The following is a 17143-nucleotide window of genomic DNA, read 5'->3' as shown; positions in this document are numbered from 1 at the left end:
CAACCTGAAGTATGTCTTAGTGGTGGTATGTGCCTTTAGCAAATGGGTTGAGGCTTTCCCCACGAAGGACAATACAGCTCTGACAACAGCTAAGGTGTTGCTTAAGGAGTTTTTCCCTCGATTTGGAGTTTGCAAATTTTTGTGGAGCGATAATGGGCCTCATTTTGTCGGGAAAATTGTGGAGTATGTGCTGAAAGGGTTGGGAGTCCAGCAGAAGTTCCACGCTGTGTTTCACCCTCAGTCGGCAGGTCTTGTTGAGCGGTATAATGCCACGTTGAAATTAAAACTGGCTAAGATTGTGGCGTCTACGTCGTTGAAGTGGCCGGATGCCCTACCGCTAGCATTGCTCTCTCTCAGATCAGTACCCCACTCTCGAACTGGCCTCACACCATATGAAGTGGTGTTTGGAAGGCCGATGAACATCTGGGGAGTGCCTAAGCCGCGATTGATACATGATGTGCCTTGTATAATGATGAACGACTATTTGGCACGATTAACAAATGATTTGCTTTCTATTCATCAACAGGTTCGAGAAGCGCTCCCTGACAACTCTACTGGAGAGGGCCATGATCTTCGCCCTGGTGATCACGTTATGATCAGATCGTTTGAGAGGGCGAACAGCTTGGAACCGAGGTGGCGGGGCCCCGAGCAGGTCCTCCTGGCGACTCGGACAGCTGTACGAGTGACCAATAGGAAGCGGTGGGTGCATTCAACCCACTGCCGTCGTGTCTCTCCTGATCTGGTGAATCCTGCTGTACTGACCGACTACAAAGAGATCCTGGAGAAAGAAAAGAGCCCAGCTGTGACGTCGGCCGAAGTTGAGGGAGCCTTCCCGGACCACACTGTTGCTGGACGAGAGCGCTATAATCTGCGGCCACGATAAAGAAGATTTTTTGGTTTTTCGAGACTGGTTGGTTACCGCTCTGGGGTTTGTGAAACGGAAACCGGGAATTCCAAGGGGGGGGGGATCAGTTCTGCCAAGTGTAGTGACACCCGTCTTGGCCCCGGAGAAGAAAACAACAGCTACCTCGGAGCTCAGCACCGTATTTTTCTTTTTTAGGTATAAACATATGTACATTTGAGACTTTGTGAACTTTTGAACTATCTGAGATATTAAGAACTTTTTGAACTATGGCGTCTTCTGCATCACGAGACAAAAAAATATTTGGTGCCATCCTTTTCGTCCTGACGATTGTAGTAATAGCAGTGATAGCCTGGGTAGTTGAACTTGTGGTACCTGCACGTGAACATTTGCTGCCGACTACCCCGGCTCCAGCTGAACATTTTCACTTCACCTTGCCCTACCATGAAGAACGACACCGACAGACTTATTTGAACAATAGCTTTATTCAGATCCTGCATCATACGCATAATATGACAAATACGACTAACTGTTGGGTGTGTGGGATGTTGCCTGGGCACCAGAAGAAAGGGGGTACACCACTTATTCCACTCCCGTTTTCGCATAATGGATCCTGCACTGCATGGTACACTCTTCTATTCACTTTGAGATGGCCAACAAAAGGGGGGGTGCTTTTCCGTTTGAATAAAATTTGCTATCATGACCGGGATGGGTATCCACGGGCTGAGGGTACTCGATTTGAATGGGAGGAGTACCGCCCCGATAATGTGTCTGCCCCACGTGTTTACAGCAATCAACGGAATATCAATGTATCCAGTTCGCATGTCATTAATGTTATTGCTACTAAAGCTGATTTGTGTCTACGCAATAAAGGTACAATTTCGGTTGGGAAAAGTGAATGCAACACCACACTTACATTTGACAGCCCAAATGGCATATCGTTTGTAGCATCTCGCAATACTTACTTTATCTGTGGAACGAAGGGTTATCATCAGCTTCCTATGGGATGGTTGGGCACTTGTTATGTGTCCTTTGTATTGCCCCCTGTATTCATTGCCCCACCCATGTACCATAATGATTATGTTCTCTATCACGACTTTATGCTGAATCGTGTTAAACGTAATGTCGTTTTGGATGAAATTGACCAGACAGACACTGCTTTACAACAGTATGTGGACTTTAATTTGGGACTGTTTTCCTTTGTGGGGGCTGCTTTGAATAGCCGGAAAATACGCCGATTGACCCGTGTTGTTGAGGCTGTAGCTAACGATACTGCGATTGCGCTAGGGAATATTACCGAAGAACTTCAGATTTCTAGGATTGTTACGCTCCAGAACAGAATGGTTCTGGACGTGGTTCTAGCTGACCGTGGGGGGGCATGCAGAATTATCGGAAGCAGCTGCTGTGTATACGTACCTGATAATTCGCCATCCGTTTATGATGCTATCTCAAAATTGCATAAGATAGCTGCTGAAATACACCCGGACAATGGTACTTGGACTCTTTCAGGATGGTTTTGGTCAATGCTTACCACTTGGGGTTGGAAACTGCTAACGATTCTATGTATCATTGTTGGGATATTGTTTTCTGTATGCCTATGTATTCAATGTGGTCCAACTCTATGTTCCATGTGTTTATCAGCTTGCCTTTCATCAAGACGAGCTCTTGCTCATGACAAAATGATGCTTCATAAAGAAGTAGCCCAGATTATGCTAATTGATATTGAAGATGAGCATCCTGATTATGTTCACTATGAGGTAGCTTCAGCTAAACGCTAAAAGGGTCGTCTGTCGTAATTTGACAATGGCCGAGTTAGCACTTAGCTGTGCTACACGTATTCCCGCTTAACTTGACTATATATGGAAACGCCATTTTGAATGTCACGGTGGCCATCTTGCATCATGAGCGGCCTCGTGGTGAGCGTGCCCTTTAGTCCGTTGTCCGTACCACTGACCACTCGAGTTTGCCCAGCAACAGGCTATTTTTAGGAACAGTCAAGCCTGTACATGCGCAGTCCCCATTGACCAGTCGTCCCTCAGGAATGTGCCGCCAAACTGACCAGCGGGGTGAATCCCCTCCAATGAGCTGGCTAGGTTCCAAAACATGACCATGTATGTACATAACGCTCTGTAACTTTGTGCCGCCTATCTTTTATTACCTGCAAAATGTATAAAAGAATGAGTCACACCGATGTTCGGGGTGATACTTCTTGCATTACCGAAGGGTGCTGTAGGAATGTACCACCACCCCATGGGGTCTTAATAAACTTGTTCTTTGAATTTTTCAGTTTCCGTGCCAACATTTCTTTCAATGTAAGTCGGTTACCTTCGGAACATGTAGGCCTTGGGAACCCGATACTACACCCAGTGTGGGTTTTTATATGCAGCGTGAGATGTCTTTTTTCACTGAAACATTTCTGGCATTCAATGCACTGATAAGGTTTTTACCCAGTGTGGGTTCTTGTATGCCGTGTGAGACTACTTTTTAAACTGAAGCATGTCTGGCATTCAGAGCACTGATAAGGTTTTTCCCCAGTGTGGAATCTCACATGTTCAGTTCTATGTGATTTAAGTTTGAACTCTTTTGGGCATTCAGGGCACTGATAAGGTTTTTCCCCAGTGTGGGTTCTTATGTGCCGTGTGAGACAGCTTTTTTGAATGAAACATTTCTGGCATTCAGAGCACTGATAAGGTTTTTCCCCAGTGTGGGTTCTTATATGCTGAGTGAGACGGATTTTGACTCTGAAACATTTCTGGCATTCAGAGCACTGATAACGTTTTTCCCCAGTGTGGGTTCTTATATGCTGAGTGAGTCTGTTTTTTTCACTGAAACATTTGTCACATTCAGTGCACCGATAACGTTTTACCCAAGTGTGGGTCCTTGTATGTTTAGTGAGTCTCATTTTGTCACTGAAACATCTCTGGCATTCAGAGCACTGATAAGGTTTTTCCCCAGTGTGGATTCTCATATGTTCAGTGAGATGACATTTTTGGTTGAAACTTTTTGGGCATTCAGCGCACTGGTAAGGTTGTTCCACAGAGTGGGTTAATGCATGTCGAGATAGACTCGGTTTGTTACAAAACCTTTTCTGGCATTCAGCGCACTGGTAAGGTTTTTCCATAGAGTGGGTTAATGCATGTTGATATAGACTCGCTTTGACTCTAAAGCTTTTCTGGCATTCAGAGCACTGATAAGGTTTTTCCCCAGAGTGGATTCTTATATGCCGTGTGAGACTACTTTTTAAACTGAAGCATGTCTGGCATTCAGAGCACTGATAAGGTTTTTCCCCAGTGTGGATTCTCACATGTTCAGTTATATGTGATTTAAGTTTGAAATCTTTTGGGCATTCAGGGCACTGATAAGGTTTTTCCCCAGTGTGGGTTTTTATGTGCCGTGTGAGACTGCTTTTTTGAATGAAACATTTCTGGCATTCAGAGCACTGATAAGGTTTTTCCCCAGTGTGGGTTCTTATGTGCTGAGTGAGACTGCTTTTTTCACTGAAACATTTGTCACATTCAGTGCACCGATAACGTTTTACCCAAGTGTGGGTCCTTGTATGTTTAGTGAGTCTCATTTTGTCACTGAAACATCTCTGGCATTCAGAGCACTGATAAGGTTTTTCCCCAGTGTGGGATCTCACATGTGCAGTTAGAAGTGATTTAAGTTTGAAATCTTTTGGGCATTCAGAGCACTGATACGTTTTTCCCCAGTGTGGGTTCTTATATGCAGCGTGAGATGTCTTTTTTCATTGAAACATTTCTGGCATTCAGAGCACTGATAAGGTTTTTCCCCAGTGTGGGTTCTTATATGCACTGTGAGATAGCGTTTTTCATTGAAACATTTCTGGCATTCAGAGCACTGATAAGGTTGCTCCACAGAATGGGTCATTGCATGATGAGAAAGACTTTGTTTGTTACAAAACCTTTTCTGGCATTCAGAGCACTGATATGGTTTTTCCCCAGTGTGTATTCTTGCATGTTCAGTGAGTCTGCTTTTGCAACTGAAACATTTCTGGCATTCCGTGCACTGATATGGTTTCTCTCCAGTGTGGGTTATTGTATGCTGAGCAAGATTGTTTTTGTTAATGAAACATTTCTGGCATTCTGTGCACTGATGAGGTTTTTCCCCAGTGTGGGTTCTTGTATGCCGAGTGAGAGTGCTTTTGTCTTTGAAACATTTTTGACAATCCGGGCACTGATAAGGTTTGTCCACAGAGTGGGTTATTGCATGTCGAGATAGATTTGGTTTGTTACAAAAACTTTTCTGGCATTCAGAGCGCTGATAAGGGTTTTCCCCAGAGTGGATTCTCATATGTTCAGTGAGATTAGATTTGTGGCTGAAACATTTTTGGCATTCGGAGCACTGATAAGGTTTTTCCCCAGTGTGGATTCTTATATGCTGAATGAGACTGCTTTTTCGAATGAAACATATCTGGCATTCAGAGCACTGATAAGGTTTTTCCCCAGTGTGGCTTCTTATATGCTGAGTGAGATTGCTTTTTTGGTTAAAACATTTGTGGCATTCAGAGCACTGATAAGGTTTTTCCCCAGTGTGGGTTCTTATATGCTGAGTGAGACTGCTTTTTTCACTAAAACATTTGTCACATTCAGTGCACCGATAACGTTTTACCCAAGTGTGAATCCTTGTATGTTTAGTGAGTCTCATTTTGTCACTGAAACATCTCTGGCATTCAGAGCACTGATAAGGTTTTTCCCCAGTGTGGAATCTCACATGTGCAGTTAGAAGTGATTTAAGTTTGAAATCTTTTGGGCATTCAGAGCACTGGTAAGGTTTTTCCCCAGAGTGGATTCTCATATGTTCAGTGAGATAACATTTTTGGTTGAACCTTTTCTGACATTCAGCGCACTGGTAAGGTTTTTCCATAGAGTGGGTTAATGCATGTTGATATAGACTCGCTTTGACTCTAAAGCTTTTCTGGCATTCAGAGCACTGAAAAGGTTTTTCCCCAGTGTGGATTCTCATATGCTCAGTGAGATAAGATTTACGCCTGAAACTTTTTTTGCATACTTTACACGGAGAGTGTTTTCCCCCAGTGTGGATTCTCATATGCTCAGTGAGATAAGATTTACGCCTGAAACGTTTTTGGCATACATTGCACTGAAAGTGGTTTCCCCCTGTGTGCATTCTGTCAAATTCTGTGAGATAAGATTTATGGCTGTATCTTTTTGGGCACAGGTAACTTTTTTCCCCAACTTCGGTTATTTTGCCTCGATTTTAGAGTTGTGCTTGTTTAGATAATGTTTAGTACTTCTCTCTAAAAGAAATTGTGTGTAATCTTCTCAACACTTGAATTGAGCAAAAAATGTCTGGAAGCAGCCCTATAACACCTGTTGAAATTGTTCTAGCAGATAATAGTCTTTAGGTAATAGCCTCTCCGGCAGCAACTTCATTTGTGACTGACGTTTTTCTCAAGTCTATTTGTATAGGTTCTTAGCAATGCAGTAATAAGGTGTTAGTCTGATATATAATGATTAAACTGAGAAGTACCTTTTTGCACTAATGTAATGGCAGTATCTGAGGGCGTTTGAACGTGCACAGTACTATTGTGGATCACCAGTCGCAGAACATCAGTTCCTTTTACCCTTTCTATGTTTGGTGTAAGGTTAAGGATTGTAGTTTTGAAGATGAGGATTTATTTACATTACCTATAGTGCAACGGTGATCCTTTAACCCATTTTTATATTTAACAGTTGTACATATCACTCTTGCACAACAGATAATGTTGAGGCGATTTACATAGAATTGCAGAACAGTATACAATAAAAAGGAAACAATCTGAGATGGTCATCAACACAATAAAGTGGTGAATTTTTAAGGTTTTCGCAAGAGTGAGCAGAGTGGGTCGAGGTGTTATATCCCGAAGCAGATAGTCTCAAACTTGCGTAACTGTAAAAACGGTTGTTGAACAAAGGTGATTTTCCAATCTTTTAGTTGTTAACGTGTCAGCTTCGGAGACTTCTTTCAGTGTCTTTTCTTTGATGGTATCCAGAAGAAACCTTTAGTTGTAACTTTCTTTTATGCAGTGTGTGTTTCCTCTCTGAAATTACATGATGCTTTAGATGAACGTTATTCTGTCATGCTGAGACAATGTGTCTTTCTGATAATATTTCAGATGAGGATGCTGAAGCGGTCTTTCTACATTATTTCTGATGCTGTGTGCACAGATATGGCTTTGCTCTGGGTTAATGAAATGCAAAATTAGAGACTTCACTTACAGGTATAGTACTTTCCTCGCCACACTTAGATTTTTGGAAATTGTTTAAACGTAGAATGCTGGATGTCCTTCAGTTTTTTTTAAATAATCCTTGTTATGGCACTGACATTCAGTTGCTTAGTGCTAAATCTTGCTTTCTTCGTCCGTAATTTCAATCACCTATAGTATTAAAATTAAATAGTTAATACATGTGCATTTCCAAAAATATAATTTACAAGCCAAATCAATGCAGAATTTTGAAAATGCTGAGCTGTTTTTCAGACAGAGCAGAGTGTAGAATGGTAGCAAGAGAGTACTTGGATGTAGGAGTGAGGATTTGTAGAATTTGTAACATTTTATTAAGCTCACAAAGGATACATGTACCCTATAAAGTTGCAACATAGAATCCCAAAGGCAGATATGAAAGTCATATGGACTGGCACCAAACAGATATTAAAAAATATATACTATTAATTAATTTGTAATGCAGATTTCTGGGACGGGAATGGCTCCTCTACGGACAACAGGCGTTTTCCCCTGCCCTGAGTTACCACCTACTTGTATCTGGTTTCCTGACTTTTGAGTTTTGGCCTCTGCCTCAAGCAAATCTATTGTGTGCTGCGAGGACTATGCCTAGACCTATCCCTCAACTATGGTCCAGAGTGTGAATCAAGGGCAATGAAATTAAGGCGTACTTTCATGTGTTCATTTTATTCCACTTGATTATCAGTTGTTAGGTTTTTCTGCACCTGGATTTACTGGGTGCAGAAAACCAGGACACAATCTTTTTCCAGACGGAAAAATTAGACTGAAAAGACGCACAAGACTCTGGGTGCAGCAGAAGCAGCCAATGCTTATGCTGGTTTTTTTTCACTAACTGGGGGAAACACACAATTCTTCCCTCTGTTGGTGTTCACAGTTGTTGTCGGCCTGTGATTCGGCGTTGAGTGCAGAGTGTATCGATTAGAGCCGAGGGGCCGAGCCGAAGAGGAGTTGACGAGCAAGCGGAGCGGAGCCTGGGACGACTGCGAGGGTTTGTTTTGTGACCGGTTCCTGCTTCACCCGCGTCCTGTTATAAAGGCTCATTAAGTTCTACGGATCTGCTTTGGGGGCAGGAACGGACGCTACCGGCACCGCGGTGCTAAGGCGCTTGTGGTGCTGCTCGTGCGGCGGCTGCTGCAAGGCACAGAGGAGCCTTTGGCCTGCCACCTTATTTATGTCAAAAATGTGTTCATAAATTTTTTTTCCACAGTCCACAGGCAAAAATTACATCATCACTTGGTCCCACGCAGGGGATCAGAAAGCCTGGGGAACTGGGTTCGAGTCTCGGTAATGTCGCTAAAACATCCTGTGATTTTGGGCAAATCACTTAATCTCCCCGTGCCTAACAAAAATGAATGTGTGTCCTTATGTAACGTAACTGGTGCTATGTAAAGCGCTCTGATAACCTAATCGGTTCAAGTTCGCGCTATATAAAATCCCAAACAAAAAAAATATATAAACCAGCTCCTCCTCTTATTAGATAAGCCAAATGAAAGATACAGCTTCTAAGTGCCCCGGAGATGAGACAGAAAGATAAAAAAAGAAAAAAAAGATCATGCAACTTTGCTAAGCCTGCAGATAGGTCTAAAGAAAACTTAACGGCCTTCTGTAACGGTAATTTCTCCAGGTTGCTCCACCAAGGTGTTGTATGCGGAATAGCCAAAAAGCGTGGACAAACTCATCTTAACATGGGATAAGTAATTATGAATCTAACAAGGAACAAAGAAAAAAAAAAGAAAAAATCCACCCCCCCCACCCCACCCGTGGTGGCGGTGTGTTCATACTAACGAGAGGTTGGTCGACACTGGGATTGTGATCAAAACTGGACGAGATGGCGGGCTCTGATGGTGGAGGGACACACCGCAGACGGACGGCTCTGGGAGAGGAAGACGACAAGGGGGCCCCATTTAAATTCGAAATTCTTATAATTATCCCTGAAAATATCAGCCATACGTTCTAGACTAAGCAGTCTCCAAAGACGCGAGTGCCATAGGGAAATAGTTGGAGCCTCCCTTCTCTTCCAGGCGGCTGCCAGGGTGACCTTAGCTGCCCCACACGCACCACTCTTAAAGTATGGACTCCTTTTCCATCCGCATTCACTCCAATCCATTTCAATCCAAATTTCCCCCCGGCCCAACATAAGGGACCCTTTGATGCCTGGAGAAGGGGAGGCTGCTTAGCTCTAATACATTTGTTCCACAATTTCGATCCCCTTACTTTTGATCAATGTTAAAGGCACTTTGAATTGAAGAACACAGAAAGATATCAGTATATCCAATTGATGCACTGGGCCCTCACACCTCAGATATGGGAGGCTGCTACTCCACCTCTCATAAAATTTGAGGCCTTTCTCACCAAGACTGCTAACATGAAAGGGGTGATCTCATTTATCTATAGCTTCCTCCTTAAAACAGTGCTTTCCCCACGCCCCCGGTATATGTCTATGTGGGAAGACTTAATTCACCGTCCTATTTCCGATGAGGAATGGACGCATCTATGGTCTGACATCACATGCTTCAATCATTCCTCAGAACTCAGGGAACTGCCGCCTGATTTTATGTATACACAAAGCATTGAGCAGAGCAGAGCTGAGCAGAGGAGTGGAGGGAAGTGCCTACATCTGCCGTCTGTAGAGGGACTGGCTCTGGATCCCGCTCTTGAACAATTGCCAGCATTCTCCCTTGTACTCTTGACAGGGATGAATAGCAACGAACAAGCAATGAACAGTGAGCAGTGAGTGACAAGTGGCAAGAGGTGTGTGGCATGTGGCGAGTAGTTAAGGTTGATCCGTCCGTAAGTCGCTGAGCCATTGGAGTCTGTAACAAGTCTGTAATACAAAATCTGAGAAATTATGCAAAGGGGAAAGTGACAATAGACTTTGACCCTCTTGAAGCACCCCTCGACCCCTGAATTACTATGCATGCCTACACTACAGCCCTACCCGGAGCCCGGATACTAATCAATTGATTGATTAATTAGTTCATTAAATAAGTAACCAGCAGCACCGACGGATTCTGTACTGAGGTGTGCTTTGGGGGTGTTTTCCCTTGGAGGTGTTTGGAGGTGTTTTTGTCCAATCAAAGCACCGTTTGGTCTTGTCACTGGCCCGTTTGATTCTCTGAAAGAAGCAAGACTTCTTCACCTTAGAGGGTGTATTATGAGGTCAGGAAAGGAGCGGCCACCTTTCCCACCTATCAAAAGGAAAAGAAAAATACAACAAACACTAATATTAGATGTAGGAGAGTAGGGTCTGCAATCCTATGATCACCCAGATTTTTTGCTTTTGTTTCACTGGTTTACGACTTTCTCGGGCTGTGGGCCTGCCAATCAGACCCACAGCCTAGCTGTTCTCTCGCTAAATTGATGTGTACCCTAGGTGCATTACCCAATTGGAACTGGGCCACCTTGTCAGACCCTGTAACTCAGGGCCTCGGTGTACCCAGGGCCTACCAGGGGCCGAAGCATGTATTATGCCACCCCTGGATGGCCATCTAAATCTGACACAACTGGCTGCGCGACAGCTGGGGCAACGTGGCGTACTCGCCCGTTGCTTTAGGTATAGTATCCCTATATCTAACCCTAAAATGGACACCCGAGTTCCTATCAGTCACTCCTATGGCAGGCCTTGACAATCCTGAAGGCAGAGTGCGTGGAATCGTGTGAATTGGGCTCTGGCACGAGCCGAGCCCGGTTGCAGCTTGCGGAACCAAGACCCAATGGCTGTTCCATGATAACGCGTGCCATATTGGTAACTTCGGTATCGCGTTATCAAGACATGTCGAGTAAGGTGTCATACGAATCGGGATGCTGACCCCTCACCAATGCTGGCGACGAGGTTAGCATTCCGCCCTTCTAGAGGGACACGACATGTACGTAACTGTGAACCCCGGTTAAAGTTAACTGAAGCCTCAGCTCCACAAAATGGATGCTGCCACCACAGACACGAGTCTGACCTCCTGCTGCTGGGAGTCCTTCCAGCGAGGAGAGCTTGGACAAAGGGTTTCCTGTCCGGGGCGGTGCTCGCACCATCCCAGACAGGGTTTTGTGTATCCTGGGTAGGCAGGGCTTTACAAGAAGGTGACTGCGGAGTGGCACCCCGGTGCTCACTACGCATCTGCCGGTTAGAACCAGTTCCAGGGGCGTGCAGCCCCTGACCTGGGGAAAGTCCGGCAGGGGAGAGGGGTGTAACTACCCCCCTTCCTGGTCCCACCCCTAGGGCAGGACCTAGTCATGTACCCACCCCTTTCTTTAGGATAAAGGCAGGAGCGGGGACCCTTCCAAATTAGATCATCTTTGAATCAAGAATACTTTCTACGAAAGGACTTCGAGACTCTTCTTAAGATTTCTCCCTTGTGGCTAAGGAGTAGTCACCCTGCGTCCGCAGGCACCATCTAAGAACTCTGCGGTTTGCTGCAAGTCCTTCCTCAGGAATCCGACTGTCCAGCTCGACGAGAACCGGCTTCCCTGGCACCTCTGACCTCTACCCACATCGTCAGCTCAGCTGAGATCCGTGGGTGCGACGAGACCTCGAGGGACCGGCAATCATCAAAACCTGCACGATTTCTTAACCAGCACGACCACCGAAGGAATCCTCTGGTGAGTGCTCTGGGGTCCGAGAAGCCCCGACCCTGAGCAGCTCCAGCACCGAAGTGCAGCCTCCCAGCATCTCCACGATCTGCGTGGGGCCCTTCAGCTCTTTGCTGTTCAACACGTTGTCTGGTCACTAGCCGCTGGCTTGTGCCCTTCTTGACGACACCCGACAACCAACGCTGCTGGTCTGGTTGCTCCAGACTGGCCTTTGCTCCCTTCTGCGAGAGGAGCATCCCGGACCCTCCTGGTCCACTCAAGACGCCATTTTAGGCCCACCACGTGGCCCCGAAATTTGCCAAGGCTTGTTGCCCCAATCCTGGGCCCAGCGACGCCGACAGCATCAACCGTCGTGGAACAGCTCGCACCTCCATCCTGGTCGCCGACAACGCCTCCTGGTCCGTGAGACTGCAGAGCCTAGCGTCGCCCACTCACCTGGTCGAGGTGACGATCATCTGGTGCCCTCCTGGTACCCTCTGACTACTGGCTAGTAGTACGAACTTGGTCCCCTCTGCTTTCAGGTGTCCTCTATCTCTGATCCAGGCTTGGATCTCTACGAACTATTTCCACTGGTCGCCGGCCAGCAACTCCTTCCTTCCGGCTCCTGGCTCGTCAGCGAAGACTCCCGATGCCTGTAAAGACTTGTGCAGCCGCAGCCCTTGGGGCTAGGTAACTTCGGCATTTCGGTGCCCGCATAGCCTCCTTACTTAAGGGTCCCGAGTCCCTATCGCTTCCGACTTGCCTTATCGGGTCCGCCCGAGACCACTAAACTTTTCGTGCCCTCGGGCACTTGTATTGATTGTGCACTTGAAGTATTTTCCTAAGAGTTTTGTTCTGTGCTTAGTACCCTGTCCTCATAAAGAGTCCAGGGCTGTTTTGATTCTAATAAATATACTGTTTATTTTCATAACACTTGTGTGGTGTCCTTTCACTTGGTGTTCAAGGGGTATGTGATGGTATAACAGCTGGCTTAACGCGCCCTCTAGAGTTTAGCCCGAAGACTGCTCGTATCCACGCTACTAGGATAGCTGGTCTAAGGTTGACTTACAACCAATCACCATAAGGGTCGTTTGGACTGATGCATAGTGATCACTAGAATAGTGAGCACTGCATATCGGGCCAACTTCTCACATTGGTGAGCAGCGGTTGGGATTTGAGCTTGCTGTTGTTTTACCACGCGTATCCTAAGAATATCCTGTGAAAGATCGCATACGTACTTCAGGTACATATAACTTAGCTTAGAATACTCTGAGTTCTACTGAACCAGCTGTTGTAGCTCCGCAAGGCTTAGCACACCTTGGCTGCAACTCTTAGCAAGGGATCAGTAGGTAAACAAATAGTGTAGGTAGGTGCATCACTTACACCACACTAGAAGCAGCATGTCAGACAAAGGAGGAAACTCTGAGTCTCCCCTCGTGTCAGTCGACCCTCCACAGGTCATGTCCAGATATGCTGCACTTAGCTTCCAAGAGATGCGACAACTCTGTACATCTCGGAAGCTAAAACAGGGTTCAAACCCTACCACTCGTTTCTGATCGGTCTCTTGGAGACTTATGATGCTAGGAGGGCCGGTAACACCGACCCTTCTCATCCGGAAGGGAGTATGCCCCCCCTCGAGGGAACTGCAGGTGACCCTGACCTTATCCATCTCTCCGCAGAAGGCGAAGAGGAGGATGAGGATCTAGAGACATCTGAGGACGAGGCAGACAAAGGTCCAGTCGTAGTTAGCCAGCTAACTCAGGACAACTTAAGCCGGCACGAGAATGGTACTAGGAGACCCCTGGGGCCCCTCTCAGGCCAGCTTAACATTGGGAGTGGACGAGTTAGGTCTCTATCGAGAGGCTCTAACAGATCCGCTTGAACCAATGGCTCTCGAGGCTCTGCTCGAAGAGGGATGACATCCCCTCAGAGGAGAGTGTACGAAGCTAAGGAGCGGGAAGTCAATCTGCGGATCGAAAGGGAAGAACTTGCCCTAGCCAAAGAGAGACTCGCCTTCGCTAGAGAGCAAGAATTGAGTGGGACCATTCCCACTGGTGGCAGCATTCCCCCACGGGAAAACAGGAGTTTAGACACTAGGCACCTGAGTAAGATAATGCCCCCCTTCAAGCAAGGGGACGACATCCACAAATGGATTACTGCTTTGGAGCGGGCCTGCACCCTTACAGTGCGTCCCCCAGAGTCAGTGGGCAGCTATCTTGTGGCTCTCCTTTGAAGGTAAAGGTAGAGATAAGCTCCTCACTACTAGAGTCGAGGATGCTAACAATTACCAGGTCCTGAAGAACACACTGATTGATGGGTTCGGCCTAACCACTGAGCAGTACAGGTTGCTGTTCAGGGATACCCAGAAAACTCAGTCTCAGGACTGGTCTGATTTCGTTGATTGTGCCACTAAGGCTTTGGAGGGCTGGTTGCTGGGCAGTAAGGTTACTGATTACACAGGATTGTATAATTTGATCATGCGAGAACAGATTTTAAACAATTGTCAGAACCAGTTGTTGCATCAGCACCTTGTCGACTCGGATCTGACCTCTCCCCAAGAATTGGGAAAGAAGGCAGACAGATGGGTCAGAACAAGGGTTAAGCAAAACCAGGGCCAGAACCAGGGTGGTCAGAAGAAAGCAGACCAGAAGGGTAAAGATTCGAAAGGGGAACAAAATGACCAGAAGTCTTCAACAGGTCCCCAACAACCCAAAGAGGGGGGGGGTCAGGCTTCCCAGAAAAAGAAGAATCAAGAAGGCCAATCGAAAAAGTGGTGCCAATACTGTAAAAGTAAAACTCACTGGTTTAGTGAGTGCACCAAGAAAGGAGGGCAGACTCCTGCTACTGCAGCCCCTAAGGCACCTGTGCCCCCTAGTACAGCCAGCAGTAGTAGTGCGCCTCCCAAGGGACTAGTTGGGTTAACCTTGGGTTCTGAGGGGTGTGACAACTTAGTTGGCACACTCACTCAGGCTGTCCTTGTCTGTACAGGGGATGTGGATATATCCCCTGATGTCAGTCCCAATACTTTGGGCAAATACCGACAGACGCCTTTGATCAATGGAAGAATGGCTCAGGCCTATAGGGACACTTGTGCCAGTGTCACCATGGTGACACCTAACTTTGTGGACCCTGGACAGATCATGCCAGGTACAGATTTCCTGGTGACCAATGCCAGCAACGTCACTACCAGTCATAGTATGGCGATTGTTGCTTTCTCCTGGGGAGGGGTAAATGGCCAGAAAAAGGTTGTTGTTAGTTCAGACCTCCCAGTGGATTGTTTGTTGGGCAATGATTTGGAGTCATCGCAATGGTCAGAAGTGGAGCACCGGACTCACATGGAGATGTTAGGCTTGCCAGCGCATGTGCTTGCTGTGACTAGGTCACAGGTCAGACGATGCCTCACTGAACAGGTGCCGGATCCTGGAACAACGGACCAGACACCTCCCAAGAAGAAGAGCAGTCGGGTTATGGCAGCGCCTTCCCCCTTGCCCCAGGTCGAGGATCAGGTCTCAGGGGAGGCTGACCTCCAGGAATTGCGGGAAACTGAACCTAAAGAACTCGAACTTGATCAAGTTGAGTTTCTGGGCTCAGGGGGACCCACACGAGAAGACCTGGGGAAGGACCAGTTAGACTGCCCTTCCCATGAACCCCTCAGACAGCAGGCTGCTGCTGAGGCTGCTGGGAACGCCACAGGTACCCACAAGGTATACTGGGAGGATGGACTCCTATACACTGAGGCAAGAGACCCCAAGCCTGGCATGACCAGGAGGCTGGTTATCCCCTTGTCTCAGCGTGGTTTCCTTCTTACCTTGGCCCACGAGATTCCCTTAGCAGGACACTTAGGCCAGACGAAGACGTGGGACAGGCTTGTTTCGCACTTTCACTGGCCTCACATGAACGAAGATACCAAGGAGTTTTGTCGCTCCTGTGTCACTTGCCAAGCCAGTGGTAAGTCAGGTGGCACGACAAAGGCCCCCCTTATACCCATGCCTGTGGTGGGGGTGCCCTTTGAACGTGTGGGGATTGACATTGTCGGTCCAATGGAACCCCCAACAGCATCAGGGCACAAGTTTATACTGGTGGTAGTGGATCATGCCACCAGGTATCCTGAAGCTATTCCCCTTAGGACCACTACAGCACCTGTTGTGGCAAGAGCCCTAGTTGGAGTGTTCTCCAGAGTGGGCTTCCCTAAGGAGGTTGTCTCTGACAGAGGTGCAAACTTCATGTCGAGCTACTTGACTGCTATGTGGAAGGAATGTGGTGTCAACTACAAGTTCACTACACCCTATCATCCACAATGCAATGGGCTTGTTGAGCGGTTCAACAGGACCCTAAAAGGGATGATTAATGGACTACCTGAAAAGCTCCGGCGTAGATGGGACGTCCTGATTCCCTGCCTTTTATTCGCTTATAGAGAGGTCCCACAGAAGGGGGTTGGCTACAGCCCTTTTGAACTTTTGTACGGACATCCTGTAAGAGGACCCCTGTGTTGGGTGATGGAAGGATGGGAGAGACCTCTCAAAAAGCCTGCAACCAGCATAGTGGACTATGTGCTTGGCCTCCGCTTCCGGATGGCTGAGTACATGGAGAAGGCATCCGAAAACCTTAAGGCCAGCCAAGAACTCCAAAAAGCTTGGCATGACCAAAAGGCTGTCTTGACTGTTTATCAGCCCGGACAGAAGGTGTGGGTGTTGGAGCCAGTGGCCCCAGCAGCACTCAAAGACAAATGGTCTGTGCCCTACACCATCCTGGAGAAAAAGGAAGAGGTCACCTACCTGGTGGACCTTGAAACTCCCAGGAGCCCCCACCGGGTGCTCCATGTCAACAGGCTCAAGGCATATGTCGACAGGAAGGACATGAGCTTGCTCATGGCCATAGATGAGGGACAGGAGGAAGAGAGTGACCCTCTCCCCGACCTGCTCACTCAGAATCCTGACGATGGATCAGTAGACGGTGTTGTCTTTTGTGGCAGCCTCTCCGAACATCAACAGGAGGATTGTAAACAGGTTCTTCAATCCTTCCGGCATATGTTCTCTCTAACACCCAGTCAGACCAATTGGTGTACCCATGAGGTTGACATTGGTGACAGCTTGCCCGTCAAGAGTAAAATCTACCGGCAGCCCGATCACGTTAGAGACTGCATCAAGACTGAAGTGCAGAAAATGTTGGAGTTGGGAGTCATTGAACCCTCGGATAGCCCTTGGGCTAGCCCCGTAGTTCTAGTGCCGAAGCCTCACACCCCGGGTGGTAAGAAAGAGATGAGGTTCTGCGTAGACTACAGAGGTCTCAATGCAGTCACTAAGACTGATGCCCACCCAATACCGAGGGCAGACGAGCTTATAGATAGATTGGCTTCTGCCAACTACTTAAGTACGTTTGACCTGACAGCTGGGTATTGGCAAATCAGGTTAGCTGAGGACGCCAAGCCTAAGACCGCATTTTCTACCCCTGGTGGGCAT

The 17143-nt window shown here is 47.1% G+C and overlaps 1 long non-coding RNA gene across 1 annotated transcript in view; it reads right to left on the bottom strand.

The window, feature by feature from the left end:
- Window positions 1-6601: 6601 nt before the first annotated feature.
- LOC147664115 (uncharacterized) overlaps window positions 6602-17143 on the bottom strand; it is a 79334-nt gene continuing 68792 nt past the window's right edge. Inside the window, exon 5 of the long non-coding RNA XR_015305181.1 lies at window positions 6602-7256. This is a non-coding gene — a long non-coding RNA (uncharacterized LOC147664115). The remainder of the gene's footprint in view (window positions 7257-17143) is intronic.

The sequence above is a fragment of the Lissotriton vulgaris genome, unplaced genomic scaffold (assembly GCF_964263255.1).
Source record: "Lissotriton vulgaris unplaced genomic scaffold, aLisVul1.2 SCAFFOLD_451, whole genome shotgun sequence".
Lineage (NCBI taxonomy): Eukaryota > Metazoa > Chordata > Amphibia > Caudata > Salamandridae > Lissotriton > Lissotriton vulgaris.
Note: the sequence above shows the minus strand (reverse complement) of the source record. Positions and strands in the feature narration are given on the sequence as shown.